Genomic DNA, 15,261 nt, shown 5'->3' on the forward strand with positions numbered 1-15,261 from the left:
GTCCCTCACTTGTAAATGTGGGCTCTGAGGCCTAAAATGTTCCCTCCTGTTCCCCACACTAGGGAAATAATTTCCCATCTGAAATTATGAGGAAGCAGTGTGGCTCAGTGGAAAGAGCTTGGGAGTCAGAGGTCATGGGTTCTAATCCCAGAGCTTGTCGGCTATGTAACTTTGGGCAAATCACTTAACTTCTCTGGGCCTCAGTTACCTCATCTGGAAAATGGGGAATAAGATTGTGAGCCCCACGTGGGACAACCCGATCACCTTGTATCCCCCCAGTGCTTAGAACAGTGCTTTGCCCATAGTAAGTGCTTAACAAATACCAGTATTATTAGTATGTGTTATTTTCAAAAGAAATCATAAACTAATGGATGAGTAACCTCATGAAGATGAGTTGCCTTTAATTCTATAGAATTTTGAATTGGCGGCCCAAGGAAACTGAGCTGTTTTTTCTCTGGAGAGACAGGAAGATCAGTAAAATCCACTGAGTCATGGGGATGAATCACAGAAAATGAGGCAGCTGAATTGTGAACGCTCTGATGTGGGTTATAGTTTCCATTTTTGAATCAGAAAGGACAGTGATTCCAGCCAACTTTTAAAAACTGAAAACATGTTGCAGAATGCTGTCAAAAAAATCATTAGTCTGATTAGCTGAGAATTCCTTGCTCCTTATAAAGCAGTATTTCTCCAGCTGCCTTAACTATTTCCTTTTCCTGGATTATTTTTTTCAAATGAATGCTAAATTAGCCACTTTTTTCTCTCCGTTAAAAAATTTGAGTTGATATCGGCTGACCCCGGCTAAATTACATTCCTCTCCGTAAACTAGATTATTTAAAGCAGAGGGGAAAAACATTGAGTTCCTGGTGCCCTGCTAGTATTTTCCCCCAACTCTAGCTCTTTATGTTTATCTTTCCTGTAATGAGCTAATTAAATAAGTAGCAAGGAGGTCTGGTTGGGATTCTGGGGCCAGTTACATTAGAAGATAAAGAACTCTGCAAAGCCTCTTGGCCTCTCCCTGGACCATTCATTCATTCAGTGGTATTTATTTGAGCACTTACTGTATGCAAAGCATCATACTAAGTGCTTGGGAGAGGACAATATAACATCCGACACATTCCTGCAGGCAGGAAGATCCAGGTTTGGAGGGAGGTATTTACAAAACAGTGGATTTGTCCAACATCCAGCTTGCCAAACTGTCATGTGTTCCTAAGGTCTGTTGGGAACATCCAGGATTCTGGGTGGTCCTCTTAGAGCGATGAACACGATCTGCATATTCTATTATATTATCACATTGTATTCTTCCAAGCACTTAGTACAGTTCTCTGCACATGGTAAGCACTCAGTAAATGCAACTGACTGACCGACCCGAGACTTCTAAGAAGTATTGAGGTAGCCACCTGTCTAGATTGGTTTAAGCGGGGCACTGTAAATATATATATATATATATATATATATATATATATATATATATATATATATATATATATATATTCTTGTATGTGTTTAAACTAGAATTTTTTTTTCCTTTTTCTGAAATTTTGGAGCAGAGAGGGGAAGAGAAAGGGCAACTTCAGTACAAAGGTAAACTCACATTTTCAATTTCATGTCAGTGGAATTAGAGTGTCCAGTTTAATGACCCTGGCTAGAGCCCCACGTATGGAGACTCCAGTCGAGGCTGGAAGCCTGCGTGGGATTTTTAATTTAATACATGAAACCCTCGCTCGTCTCCATTCGGGAAATGCCACATTCAGTTTTAACATTGAGCATCACCCGACTTAAGTGTTCGCCGAGCTTCTTTCACGGCCTGTAGAATTGTGGTATGGTTTCATTCTAATACCAAACCACCTTCTGTTTTTATGATCTTTCAACTGTTTTCTTAATTAAAATCTCCAGGGTTAAGATTTGGGATTCTAAGTATTGTGTCGAATTGCACAGAAAAGCAAAGAACTATAAAAAATGCTTTTATGAGCCCAGGACTATTTTCAAGGGAGTGGACAGATGGGACAGTTTACTGATGACAACTGTTGAACCTCACTGTCAGGGGGAACCTTTTCAAATATCAAGGACAATGGTGGGTGGGTGTGTGTGTGTATGACTCAATCTCTGACGTTTACCAGGGACTATTCATTTAGTGAATGTTAAGTTGAACCTCAGTTTCCTCATCTGAAAAATGAGATAACAGCCCTGTTCTCCCCCACCTCATAGCCTGGGGGACAGGAACTGTTTCCGATCCGATCGTGCTGTCAGTCAGTCAATCGTATTTATTGAGCGCTTACTGTGTGTAGGACACTGTAATAATAATAATGATGGTATTTGTTAAGCACTTACCATGTGCAAAGCACTGTTCTAAGCACTGGGGGGTTACAAGGTGATCAGGTTGTCCCACGTATCCCCCATTTTCCAGATGAGGTAACTGAGGCCCAGAGAAGTGAAGTGACTTGCCCAAAGTCACACAGCTGACAATTGGCAGAGCCGGAATTTGAACCCGTGACCTCTGACTCCAAAGCCCGGGCTCTTTCCACTGAGCCACGCTGCTTCTCTACAACAAAAAACAGACACATTCCCTGCTCACAACGAGCTACAAGTCCATCATCATCAATTGTATTTATTGAGTGCTTACTATGTGCAGAGCGCTGTACTAAGCGCTTGGGAAGTACAAATTGGCAACATATAGAGACAGTCCCTACCCAACAGTGGGCTTACTGTGTTTAGACGCTGCTTCTCTACAACAAAAAACAGACACATTCTCTGCTCACAACGAGCTACAAGTCCATCATCATCATCATCAATCGTATTTATTGAGAGCTTACTATGTGCAGAGCACTGTACTAAGCGCTTGGGAAGTACAAATTGGCAACATATAGAGACAGTCCCTACCCAACAGTGGGCTTACTGTGTTTAGCATGTGATTGTCTTGCCTCAACCCCGGTGCCTATAGTGGCAGATGTCCTGGGGGAGCAATTGGAAGTTTTTGAGAAGCTGAGTGATTATTCTCTGATTTTTTCAGGGCTTATGGTGTGCAGAGCACTGCACCAAGTGGGCAATAACTTCCAAATGACACTACAAAATGATGCTCCAGGCAGGAAGCAGGGAGCGACAACAGACACACTTATGACAATGATGCTCCCTCGCCCCAGGGGCAGGCCTTTCCCCCTGAGCTCCAGGCCATCCTGGCCCCCCTTATCCCTGCACTTCATATCTTCTCCCCTCTTTTCCCCCTTTCCCCCAGTCAGACGAGCCTATTGAATCTCTTCCCACCCTACACTGCTAGGCATGGTTGTTCAGGGAATGGAGGGACAGAAGTTGTCCAGCCGCTGGGGTTAGAGATTTCCTTCCCCTTGTATCTCGACATTCCATTCAGCATCTGGCCAATTGACCCTGGTGGCAGGAGCCTAAACCTCAAAAGAGATCCAGAAATCAATCAATCAATCAATCAATCGTATTTATTGAGCGCTTACTGTGTGCAGACCACTGTACTAAGCGCTTGGGAAGTACAAGCTGGCAACATATAGAGACAGTCCCTACCCAATAGTGGGCTCACAGTCTAGAAGGGGGTGACAGAGAACAAAACCAAACATACTAACAAAATAAAATAAATAGAATAGATAGGTACAAGTAAAATAAATAGAGTAATAAATATGTACAAACATATATACATATATACAGGTGCTGTGGCGAAGGGAAGGAGGTAATGTGTAGTCATTCTTGGTGGTGGTTGGTTTTTTCTTTTTTATGGTATTTTTTAAGCGCTTAATATGTGCCAGGCACTATTGGGGTAGATACAAGCTGATCAAGGTGGACACAGTCCATGTCCCGCGTGGGAGTCACAGTCTTAATCCCTATTTTACAGATGAGGCAGTGTGGCTCAGTGGAAAGAGCCCGGGCTTTGGAGTCAGAAGTCATGGGTTCAAATCCCAGCTCCGCCAGTTGTCAGCTGGGTGACTTTGGGCAAGTCACTTGACTTCTCTGGGCCTCAGTTACCTCATCTGTTAAATGGGGGTTAAGACTGTGAGCCCCCCCATGGGACAACCTGATCGCCTTGCAGCCTCCCCAGCGCTTAGAACAGTGCTTTGCACATAGTAAGCGCTTAATAAATGCCATCATTATTATTATTATGAGGGAACTGAGAGGCCCAGAGAAATTAAGTGACTGGCCCTAGGTCACACATCAGACAAGTTACAGAGTCGGGACTTAGAATCTGAGTCCTACTGACTCCAAAGCCTGGGCTCTGTCCACTCGGGCACGTTAATTTTTCACTATTGCATAGTATAAGGTTTGATAAGGTTGTACGATTTACTAGACAGTCTGGGACTAGTAGAAAGTTTCAGCCTCAACTGAATGGATGTTTTCCACCTGCGGTGTGGAAGGAGATGGGGAGATTGCCAATCAGCTGAAGAAACCGAGGGCCATTTTGTACTAATTCCACATACGGGTTAAGGAGTCATCTATTTGTGCAAAGGTTATGGCTTCTCATTATAAAACAGGAAAGTTACTACGAGGTAAATGTGTTTAAGACCTCAGGGTAAAATGAGAATAAAAAACAATTGAGATTGAACTCATTTAAATGTATCTGAAGGGAAACTCTTAAGAATTGAGTTTTGTTTTTCTGTCTCCCCTCAATAGACCCACATCATTGATATTCACAGCCGCCTAGAGCTAAGGAAATAAAATCTGGGACATACAATTCAGTCCTCCAGTTTTTCCTCAAGAGCTTCAAGGAAAAAGGAAGCATGGCTAATTGATTCCCCAGTTATTCTCCCCCCCAAGGAATGATGTCAGAATCTCTTTACTCCCTTTTCCGGTACAAACCGCTCCGGTGAAATAAGACTTCCCAACTTTCACTGGGCTGCAACGGGATAGTAAGAATAATAATGATGGCATAAATGATCGCATAAATACGATTGATTGATTGATTGTTCAGCACTTACTATGTGCAAAGCACTGTTCTAAGCTCTGATACTTCGGTTACCATGGTAACCGTACCCAGTAGTGCTGTACTAAGCATCAGGAAGCAGCGTGGTTTAGTGGAAAGAGAAAGGGCTTGGGAGTCAGAAGTCATGGGTTCTAATCCCACTCTGCCAATTGTCAGCTGTGTGACTTTGGGCAAGTCACTTCACTTCTCTGGGCCTCAGGTACCTCATCTGGAAAATGGGGATTAAGACTGTGAGCCTGGTTACCTTGTAACCTCCCCAGCGCTTAGAACAGTGCTCTGCACATAGTAAGCGCTTAATAAATGCCATAATAATTATTATTATTATTAATCCCGGCTCTGTCACTTGTCAGCTGTGTGACTTTGGGCAAGTCACTTCGCTTCTCTGGGCCTCAGCTACCTCATCTCTCAAATGGGAAATAAGACTGTGGGCCCCACGTGGGACAACCTGATCATCTTGTATCTATCCCAGCGCTTAGTACAGTGCTTGGCACGTAGTAAGCGCTTCACAAATGCCAACATTATTTTATTTTGTTAGTACGTTTGGTTTTGTTCTCTGTCTCCCCCTTTTAGACTGTGAGCCCACTGTTGGGTAGGGACTGTCTCTATATGTTGCCAATTTGTACTTCCCAAGCGCTTAGTCCAGTGCTCTGCACATAGTAAGCGCTCAATAAATACGATTGATGATGATGATATTATATATATAGCAGCGCCACCTACAGGTCATATGCAAAGTTACACGGACCAAATGAATCTTTTTATGAAAGAACCAAAATGGTCGTCTCAGTCAAACGCCTCAGAAATGCGCTTGTTTCAGTCATTTGCATTTTATTCTTCCTGAGAAACAACAATGCAGCATCTTTAAGTCCATTCGGGTCACCTCAATCCGCTTTCCCTCCCCTTGAGGACTCATCTTTCTTTTTCAACGGAATTTATTAAGCGCTTACTGTAGGCCAGGCACTGTGCTAAGCACGTCATCATCATCATCAATCGTATTTATTGAGCGCTTACTATGTGCAGAGCACTGTACTAAGCGCTTGGGAAGTACAAATTGGCAACATATAGAGACAGTTCCTACCCAACATTGGGCTCATGTCGGAGTGCAGGTGAAGAGATGGTCTTGACCATTGTCTTGTCTGTCTCCCCCTCTAGACTGTAAGCTTCTTGTGGGCGGGGAGCATGTCTTCCAACGCTGGTAGACTCTCCCAAGCAAGCACTTAGTACAGTGTTCTGCACACAGTGAGTGCTCAATAAATACCATTGATCGATTGATCTTGACCCAGGTGAACCACGTTAGAGAGCTATAGGCCTGCCGGCTCCCTGTTACTCAATACAGCTGATGAAATCGAGGCTCTGCGGAGGCCAGAAGTGTCATTTCCAGAAAACATGAGTAAGTTCCAAAAGATTTCAGAAATTCACAGATGAGGAGTTCACAGATTGCAGAAATTCACAGATGATGGATTATTGGAAGGAAAAGGTAATGATGCTGGCTGGGACATTACTAACTATTAGGATGGATGGTAAGAAGGGCCACCATTTTTTAATAATAATAATAATAATGGCATTTATTAAGTGCTTACTATGTGCAAAGCACTGTTCTAAGCGCTGGGGAGGTTACAAGGTGATGAGGTTGTCCCACGGAGGGCTCACAGTCTTCATCCCCATTTTACAGATGAGGTAACTGAGACACAGAGAAGTGAAGTGACTTGCCCGAAGTCACACAGCTGACAATTGGCGGAGCCGGGGTTTGAACCCATGACCACTGACTCCAAAGCCCGGGCTCTTTCCATTGAGCCACGCTGCTTCTTGTAGTATTTGTATATTTATAGTATTTCTTAAGCGCTTATTATGTGCCAGGCAGTGTTCTAAGCACTGATGGGGATTAAGACTGTGAGGACGGTCCTGATGTATATATGTTTGTACATATTTATTACTCTATTTATTTATTTATTTTACTTGTACATATCTATTCTATTTATTTTATTTTGTTAGTACGTTTGGTTTTGTTCTCTGTCTCCCCCTTTTAGACTGGGAGCCCACTGTTGGGTAGGGACTGTCTCTATATGTTGCCAATTTGTACTTCCCAAGCGCTTAGCACAGTGCTCTGCACATAGTAAGCGCTCAATAAATACGATTGATGATGATGATGATATTTATTACTCTATTTATTTATTTATTTATTTTACTTGTACATATCTATTCTATTTATTTTATTTTGTTAGTACGTTTGGTTTTGTTCTCTGTCTCCCCCTTTTAGACTGGGAGCCCACTGTTGGGTAGGGACTGTCTCTATATGTTGCCAATTTGTACTTCCCAAGCGCTTAGTACAGTGCTCTGCACATAGTAAGCGCTCAATAAATACGATTGATGATGATGATGATGATGAGGTTGATACAAGGTAATCAGGTTGGACACAGTCCATGGCCCACATGGGGCTCCCAGTCTTAATCCCCATTTTACAGTGGGGATAGAGCATGGATAGAGTTTATCCCGTCTCCAGGTCGCTCCTGGAGAGTTTCCAGGATTCCACTAGTGTCGACTACGGGAGAGAGAGTGGACCCATTCCATTCCTAGCTTGGGCAGTGGGTAGCGAGTGGCAGCCATCTGCTATAAATCAAAACTCCCCCGTGCTGGGCAGCAGTAGAGGGTGGAGACTGGAGTTTACTGGACGGAAGGAGGCAATTTCCAGATTTTTACCAGGAAAAGTCCATGGATCCACTACCAGAACGACTGCAGACGGAGGCGGGGCGTTCTGGGAGAGATGCGTCCTTGGTGTCGCTATGGGTCGGAGGTGACTCAACGGCATGAGACAAGACAAGTTATTCTGTGCCATTTGTTACTCTTATCGTGATTTCCTTATCTGCTTTATAAATTTGAGCCAAGGTCTCAGGGCTGAGGCTCGTGTGTTGTTTGCCAAGGGGACTCCCTCATTTTCTAATGCCACGTCCCTAAGCGCTTAGCAGTGATGATGATGATGGTATTAGGCCCTTACTATGTGCTAGGCACTGTACCAAGCGTTGGGGTGGATATAAGCAAATAGCGCGTCCCTGTCTCACAAGGGGCTCACAGTCTTGATTCCCACTTTACAGATAAGGGAACTGAGGCCCAGAAGATAGACAAGTGGAGGAGCAGGAATTAGAACCCAGGTCCTTCTGACTGACTTTAGGCTGTGAGCCCACTGTTGGGTAGGGACTGTCTCTATATGTTGCCAACTTGTACTTCCCAAGCGCTTAGTACAGTGCTCTGCACACAGTAAGCGCTCAATAAATACGATTGATGATGGTGATGACTCCCAAGCTCATGTTCTAACCATGAGGCCTTATGGCTTCTCTAGGCCGTGCTGCTTCTCTGTGCTCTACACATAGTGCTCTGCACATAGTAAGCACTCAGTAAATACCATTGATTGATTGATTAACAACTTTAACTCTGGCCCAGGTTCTGTTTTTGGGGGTTTTTTATGGCATTTATTAAGCGCTTACTCTGTGCAAAGCACTGTTCTAAGCACTGGGGAGGTTACAAGGTGATCAGGTTGTCCCACGGGGGGCTCCCAGTTTTAATCCCCATTTTACAGATGAGGTAACCGAGGCACAGAGAAGTTAAGCGACTCGCCCAAAAGTCACACAGCTGACAATTGGTGGAGCCGGGATTTGAACCCATGACCTCCGACTCCAAAGCCCGGGCTCTTTCCACTGAGCCACGCTGCTTCTCTATTTACCAAGGTTACCCTTGGTTCCTTCTGAGATGGGAGTTCCTTCAGCCTCTCGAAGTGGGTAGCATTTGGGAAACAAGCAATTCGTACAGCTCATCATCATCATCAATCATATTTATTGAGCGCTTACTGTGTGCAGAGCACTGTACTAAGCGCTTGGGAAGTCCAAGTTGGCAACATATGGAGACAGTCCCTACCCAACAGTGGGCTCACACAATCCCCCAAGAGCTTAGTACAGTGTCCTACATATAGTAAGCGAAGCAGCGTGGCTCGGTGGAAAGAGCCCGGGCTTTGGAGTCAGAAGTCACGGGTTCGAATCCCGACTCCGCCACATGTCAGCTGTGTGATCTTGGGCAAGTCGCTTCACTTCTCTGGGCCTCCGTTACCTCATCTGTAAAATGGGGATTAAGACTGTGAGCCCCACGTGGGACAACCTGATCACTCTGTATCCTCCCCAGCGCTTAGAACAGTGCTTTGCACCTAGTAAGCGCTTAACAAATGCCAATTATTATTATTATTATTATAAATAGCACTGATTGATGACCAGAACTCTGAGTTGCTCATATAGTACCGACTCCCCGGGTTCTCTGAGTAATAAATGTGTAATTTTTCCTCCGTTTGTAATGCTCGTCGCCATGGCTTTCCACCCTAGCGTCTTTCGACGGCGTCATACGCTTTCGCCTTGACACTGTGTTCCAACAGCGTGATTCACTTGTCCGGGGCAGGCGAAAGTTTTTCCCTCACTAGTTCACGGGCCCGTCCCTGCTTTTCCCAAGGGCTTGGGCGGCTCCTAAAACCACATGGCTCAAGGCGCGGACCCTTTGGCCCAACTAGACGAGTTCGAGATGACCCAGCAACTCTGGGCGGGGTTCGCAGCCGGCTCTGCTTCCTCGCTGCACTCTCTGTGGACGGGGCTCACCTCCAGATGTGTAATTGAAAATGCACTCACGTCCGTGCGGCACCGGCTGGGTTCAAAAGCGGACGAAGAACACGCTCGGCAGGAGCGGGGAGCGCGCTTGTGACGCGGCGTCGCCTTGTCAGGAGAGGGGTTTTTGAGTACGCCGAGTTGAGATGGGTGAGTACTGCAGAGCGAGTTTCCTCTAGGATGTGAACTAAATAGGTGGCAGGAGGACAATGGTCAAAGTGGGAAAGAGTAATAATAATAATTAATAATGATGGTATTTGTTAAGCACTTCCTATGTGCCAAGCACTGTTCTAAGCACTGGGGGAGATACAACGCAATCAGGTTGGACACAGTCCCTGTCCCACATGGGGCTCGCAGTCCTTCACAGATGAGGGAACTGAGGACCAGGAAAGTGAAGGGACTATCCCAAGGTCACCCAGCAGATGGGCACCAGAGCTGGGATTAGAACCCAGGTCCTTCTGACTCCCAGGGCCATGTGTTATCCACTAGACAAGGCTGCTTCTCCACGAGAGTTGCAATGCCCAGCTAGGAGAGAAAACACTTCAAGGCTATATTTTTTAAAAAGTGGGTGTATTTCTGAGCTGGAATTAGAACCCAGGTCCTTCTGACTCCCAGGGCCATGTGTTATCCACTAGACAAGGCTGCTTCTCCACGAGAGTTGCAATGCCCAGCTAGGAGAGAAAACACTTCAAGGCTATATTTTTTAAAAAGTGGGTGTATTTCTGAGCTGGAATTAGAACCCAGGTCCTTCTGACTCCCAGGGCCATGTGTTATCCACTAGACAAGGCTGCTTCTCCACGAGAGTTGCAATGCCCAGCTAGGAGAGAAAACACTTCAAGGCTATATTTTTTAAAAAGTGGATGTATTTCTGAGCTGGAATTAGAACCCAGGTCCTTCTGACTCCCAGGGCCATGTGTTGTCCACTAGACAAGGCTGCTTCTCCACGAGAGTTGCAATGCCCAGCTAGGAGAGAAAACACTTCAAGGCTATATTTTTTAAAAAGTGGATGTATTTCTGAGCTGGAATTAGAACCCAGGTCCTTCTGACTCCCAGGGCCATGTGTTGTCCACTAGACAAGGCTGCTTCTCCACGAGAGTTGCAATGCCCAGCTAGGAGAGAAAACACTTCAAGGCTATATTTTTTAAAAAGTGGATGTATTTCTGAACTTATTTATACCCATCCTCAGCCCTCACTGATAGGTATACGCGATTCTAGTGGAAAGAGCACGGGCCTGGGAAGCAGAGAACCTGAGTTCTAATCTCAGCCAGTGCCCTTGGGCAAGCCACTTCACTTCTCTGTGCCCTTAAAAAGCACTTAAAAAATACATTGATATTTTGACCATTCTAACTGGATATATTTTTTAAGCTTCTTGTGGGCAGAAGACTTCTTTATTCTGTTCTCACCAAGAGCCTCATACAGAGCCCTGCACCAAGTGGGCGCTCAGTAAATACTTTTGCTGCGATTGCAGCGTGGCTCAGGGGCAAGAGCCCGGGCTTGGGAGTCAAGAGGTCATGGGTTCTAATCCCGGCTCCGCCACTTGTCGGCTGTGTGACTTCGGGCAAGTCACTTCACTTCTCTGTGCCTCAGTTACCTCATCTGTAAAACGGGGATTAAGATCGTGAGCCCCACGTGGGACAACCTGATCACCTTGTATCCCCCCAGCACTTAGAACAGTGCTTTGCACATAGTAAGCGCGTAACAAATACCTTCATTATTATTATTACCACCACCACTACTACTGTTACTAGCTTGCTTCAAATGATATTTAAATATTATATGGGATGAGGGATCATTTCAACATCCAACCCCCTTGATACACTTAGAGGCTGTTGTGATTTTTTAAAAAATCATGCTTTCAAGGGATCCAACCTGGGCCCAGGAATAGCCAAACTACGATGTTTCAGATTCCCCAACTCAGGGCATGACCCAGCATCCATTTGCTTCAGAGCTTTCTATACTTTCTAGGATTCATGGTGCTCCGATTAATTTTTAATACCCTGAGGCTTAAATTAAAACTAAATGACTCCATTAAAATTGGCTCTACTTAAAGCAGGGTGGCCTTAGTTTAATGTAGGAGGTTATGGACTTTGAAGATTTTTATTTCTGTTATTCAGTCTAAATTCACCCAGCATTGTTTCTTATAGATCAGTGTAGGTGAGAGTTCTCCTTTAGCTATCTGGACATACAAGGAAAGGAAAAACTGGATCTTCCTGCTTCCCATCAAGAGAAGTTTGGTCCTTCCCCGGTTTTAAAGACAACATTAAGGTCTGTTGGCTCACAAAGTTCAGAAAGTTCAGAAATTCTCAAATGGCCTTGAGTATTTTTGTCATTACAGGCTGAAAACAATATGCACTGCTAATTTGGGGGGGGGGGGGGGCGGGTATGTTGGGCAAGTTCTCCTTGTGCTATTGTCATGTGCAAAAGAGGGATACCTAGAGTTGTATTTATTGAGTGCTTATTGTGTGCAAAGCACTGTACAGGGCCCGTGTCCGTGGAGCCGGCGCAGCGGGTCGTCGTCGGGGGGGGGCTGAGGGGAGGGGCGGGGCGCAATCAATCAATCAATCAATCGTATTTATTGAGCGCTTACCGTGTGCAGAGCTCTGTACTAAGTGCTTGGGGGAAGTCCAATACAGCAATAAAGAGCGACAGTCCCTGCCCTCAATGAGCTCACTGTCAACCCCAGTCTAGGTGATCGGGATAACAGGGGTTTAATTCCTATATATCGAGGACTTATACAAATATTATCATTTTTTTAAGGCGCTTATTCTGTGCCATCGACATGTGAGCCCCTTCCTTCCTCTCCCCCTCGTCCCCCTCTCCATCCCCCCCATCTTACCTCCTTCCCTTCCCCACAGTACCTGTATCTATGTATATATGTTTGTACAGATTTATTACTCTATTTATTTATTTTACTTGTACATATCTATTCTATTTATTTTATTTTGTTAGTATGTTTGGTTTTGTTCTCTGTCTCCCCGTTTTAGACTGTGAGCCCACTGTTGGGTAGGGACTGTCTCTATATGTTGACAATTTGTACTTCCCAAGCGCTTAGTACAGTGCTCTGCACATAGTAAGCGCTCAATAAATACGATTGATGATGATGATGATGATGTACTAAGCTGAAACTCTGCTGTCAGGCTGAAAAACTGAGACAGGTGCTCAGTGGGGTGAATCTGTTAATGTAGCAATAATCCATCCTCATATCCAACACTGTGGGCAAAAAGATTGGTCTTTTCAGCCAGTTACATGCACAGCTATGATCTCAGGGACAGCATCATTTTTGAAAATGAAGAACAGCTCTAGACACTAGACATACACACACTTTCCTTTTTTAACATGTGATAGGTTGATATGATTTTTTATTACTATTGTATTTAACTGCTTACTATGTGCCAAGTACTGTTCTAAGCACTGGGGTAGATACAAGGTAATCAGGTTTTCCCACGTGGGGGTCACAGTTTTAATCCCCATTTTGCTGTCTAGGTAACAGGCCCAGAGAAGTTAGGTGGCTTCCCCAAGGTCACACAGCAGGCAAGTGGCGGAGCAGAATTAGAACCTGTGTCCTCTGCCTCCCAAGCCCGTGCTCTTTCCACTAAACCATGCTGCTTCCCCATTACCAAAATTTCTACATTGGTGTCTGCACTTTTTTTTTTAAAAAAAGGTATTTATTAAGCACTTGCTATGTGCCAGGCACTGTACTAAGTGCTGGGCTAGTTACAAATGAGGCCTTAGTTCCCTTATCTGTCAAATGGGGACTGTGAGCCCTACGTGGGACAGCTAGATTACCTTGTATCTCCCCCAGTGCTTAGAACAGTGCTTGGCACATAGTAAGCGCTTAACAAATATCATTACTATTATTGTTATTAATCCCAGCACTACCACTTGTCTGCTGTAGGACCTTGGGCAAGCCATTTCAATTCTGTGCCTCAGTTCCCTCATCTGTCAAATGGGGATGAAGACTGTGAGCCCCACGTGGGACAGCCAGATTACCTTGTATCTCCCCCAGTGCTTAAAACAGTGTTTGGCACATTGTAAGCGCTTAACAAATATCATTATTTTATTGTTATTAATCCCAGCACCACCACTTGTCTGCTGTGGGACCTTGGGCAAGCCATTTCACTTCTGGGCCTCAGTTCCCTCATCTGTCAAATGGGGATGAAGACTGTGAGCCCCACGTGGGACAACCTGATGACCTTCTAATAATAGTAATGGTGGTATTTGTTAAGCGCTTATTATGTGCCAACCACTGTTAATAGTAATAATAATGATGATGGTATTTGTTAAGCACTTACTATGTGCAAAGCACTGGGGTAGATACAAGGTTATCAGGTTGTCCCACATGGGGCTCACAGTCTTAGTCCCCATTTTGCAGATGAGGGAACTGAGGCAAAAAGAAGTGAAGTGGCTTGCCCAAAGTCACCCAGCTGACAAGTGGTGGAGCCGGGATTCAATCAATCCATCAATCGTATTTATTGAGCGCTTACTGTGTGCAGAGCACCGTACTAAGCGCTTGGGAAGTCCAAGTTGGCAACATAGAGAGACAGTCCCTATCCAACAGTGGGCTCACAGTCTAGAAGGGGGAGACAGAGAACAAAACCAAACACATTAACAAAATAAAATAAATAGAATATATATGTACAAGTAAAATAAATAGTGTAATAAATATGTACAAACAAATATATACAGGTGCTGTGGGGAAGGAGGTAAGACGGGACATATTACTCCCCTCCTCAAAAACCTCCAATGGCTACCGATCAATCTGCGCATCAAGCAGAAACTCCTCACCCTGGGCTTCAAGGCTGTCCATCCCCTCGCCCCCTCCTACCTCACCTCCCTTCTCTCCTTCTACTGCCCAGCCCGCACCCTCCGCTCCTCCACCACTAATCTCCTCACTGTACCTCGCTCTCGCCTGTCCCGCCATCGACCCCCGGCCCACGTCATCCCCCGGGCCTGGAATGCCCCCAATCCCTCTGCCCATCCGCCAAGCTCGCTCTCTTCCTCCCTTCAAGGCCCTGCTGAGAGCTCACCTCCTCCAGGAGGCCTTCCCAGACTGAGCCCCTTCTTTCCTCTCCCCCTCGTCCCCCTCTCCATCCTCCCGTCTTACCTCCTTCCCTTCCCCACAGCACCTGTATATATGTATATATGGTTGTACATATTTATTACTCTATTTATCTATTTATTTATTTTACTTGTACATTTCTATCCTACTTATTTTATTTTGTTGGTATGTTTGGTTCTGTTCTCTGTCTCCCCCTTTTAGACTGTGAGCCCACTGTTGGGTAGGGACTGTCTCTATGTGATGCCAATTTGTACTTCCCAAGCGCTTAGTACAGTGCTCTGCACATAGTAAGCGCTCAATAAATACGATTGATTGATTGATTGATTGATTGATTGATGGAGGGGGGATTCGAACCCATGACCTGTATATATGTTTGTACATATTTATTACTCTATTTATTTATTTATTTATTTATTTTACTTGTACATATCCTATTTATTTTATTTTGTTAGTATGTTTGGTTTTGTTCTCTGGCTCCCCCTTTTAGACTGTGGGCCCACTGTTGGGTAGGGACCATCTCTAGATGTTGCCAACTTGGACTTCCCAAGCGCTTAGTACAGTGCTCTGCACACAGTAAGTGCTCAGTAAATACGATTGATGATGATGACGACGATTTTGTTAGTATGTTTGGTTTTGTT

The sequence above is a fragment of the Tachyglossus aculeatus genome, chromosome 14, assembly GCF_015852505.1.
Source record: "Tachyglossus aculeatus isolate mTacAcu1 chromosome 14, mTacAcu1.pri, whole genome shotgun sequence".
Classification (NCBI taxonomy): domain Eukaryota; kingdom Metazoa; phylum Chordata; class Mammalia; order Monotremata; family Tachyglossidae; genus Tachyglossus; species Tachyglossus aculeatus.